At 49.0% G+C, this 1,947-nt stretch overlaps 1 pseudogene; it reads right to left on the reverse strand.

Moving 5' to 3' along the window:
• The window catches only part of LOC116846833, a 2,646-nt pseudogene extending 1,505 nt beyond the window's left edge, over positions 1-1,141 (reverse strand).
• Positions 1,142-1,947: the final 806 nt, after the last annotated feature.

A 1,947-nucleotide genomic window follows, 5' to 3' on the forward strand; every position in this document is an offset into this window, starting at 1 on the left:
GCCGTCGACGAGCGTGCCTTCCCGATAAACGCCGTTCCCGACCTCTCCCCGTGTAAATTATCGTGCGTCCGAGCTCATGCTCCATCTGCAATAACCATTGCAGCGCTTTACGCGATTGCGCGTTGGCACCCCTATAACCCCCGAGCGGGATTATCCCAATTTCCTTCTCGCGCAAAAAGTTTTTGCGAAAAACTTTCATACACGTGGAAGCGATAGTCGTGTATTCTTCGAACGGGCACACGTTTCCGCGATCTAGGAAAATTTTTCGATAGGCCAGACACGCTCGTCGAAGAATATCTACGTCGTTCCGGCAATAGCGCACTATCTCCTGTTGAAAATTAAATACCGCGTTTTTTCCCGTCATTTCCGCGTGCCACGTTAAAAATTGTTCGCGTTTGTCCGATTTCATCGTATCCGATGAATAATAATCAATATCCGGTAGCGGTCCGATATAATTTTGATTTTCAATTGTGTTGAATAAATGCGGAAATACGCCTTTGGCGACGGAATCCTTCAATCCGAAAGCTTTCTGTAACGCTGACAGCCGCATAGACATGTAATTAGCGCTATCGAGAAATTTTGTCCGTTCCACGGTTAGTAATACAATTTTTGTCCCATTTAATATTACTTTCAGCTCGTCCGTCCTACCGCTCTCGACCAGGTAGCGCAGGATGAACTGCGAGTCGAACGCCGCCGCATTGTGCGCGATACAGATGAAGCGGGAGAAACGCTTCGTCGTCCTCGTTGCAAAATCGACGAATTGTTTTACCGGATCATCGCGAAATACAAATTCGCGCACCCCGCACCAACGACATCGCAACGCCATATCGTCCTCTCCCAGGCAAGCTTCGCACGTTTGCTGCGCGACGCAGAGAGTGACTACGTGCGTTTTAACGTTCGCGCACCCTTCGAGCATTTCTTCTTGTCGCGTCTCGAAGTCGTAAAATATAAACGCGGCGCGGCCCTTCCGATCTGTTCTCGCATCGTCGTCGTCGTCATTATCGTCGTTATCACCGTTCTCGTCGACATTTTCGAGTTCTTCGTCGACATTTTCAAGTTCGCGTTGACCGATGCCGATACGCGACTCCCTCGAAGCGGTCGCATGAAACACAGGTGATTCAGCGGTTTCGACGCGCAACATAAGCGACAATAAGCGCGCCGCACGCGTGTTTTACGCCCGATCTTTTCAAACGCCCGCAATCGCTGCAAAATCTCACGGTGTCGCAAACTCGATGACGATTTGCCGCCGTAAAATTTCGGCGCGCGATGACGTTCGAAACAGCTCTCGCCGTAAAACACGCGGTTACACGCGTCGCAGCCGATCAATCACGCGTCTAGCTTCTCGCACATCGGCACACCGAGGCATCGTGGACACGTATTTAAGCACCGATAACCCGTTTCACGACGGTAACTTTTGTTACAGGGAACACAATAATATCTACTTGCCGAGGCGGTTTTTAAATTTAAAATAGGCCTATAATGCCGCGAGCGATCGTAATACATTATATTTAATGTATACTTGGCTATAGGAGAACGAGAGGCTAGCGTCGAGTGTCCGTCATATAACGGAGGGATTTCGCGACCGAAACTTTTGAAATTATAAACGACAATCGCGATATTTTCTAGCGAGAAAAGCTGTTGAAAACGCTCGATCTTCGGGATGCCGCATCCTTCCTCGGGTATAACTATACCGGCGTTTCTCGTTAGTTCTTCCGCCAAACGTCTCTGCAGCGCGGAATATGGGTGTCTTTTGTTTTCCCATTTTCTATGAAGTTCGCCCGTGCGTACTGTACCGCGTTCGCAATAAACACGAGCCACGACGAGGGAGCGCGGGAGACACATATTATCCCGATTATTTATATTTAAGATCGAGTGTTTTACCACATCTTCCCGCGTTAATTTATTCGATTTTCCCCCTCGGCTCGAAGGCATCCCGACATTGTACAC

This window comes from Odontomachus brunneus, unplaced genomic scaffold (assembly GCF_010583005.1).
Source record: "Odontomachus brunneus isolate Ranch 3 - 2012 unplaced genomic scaffold, Obru_v1 Obru_scaffold_070, whole genome shotgun sequence".
Classification (NCBI taxonomy): Eukaryota; Metazoa; Arthropoda; class Insecta; order Hymenoptera; family Formicidae; genus Odontomachus; species Odontomachus brunneus.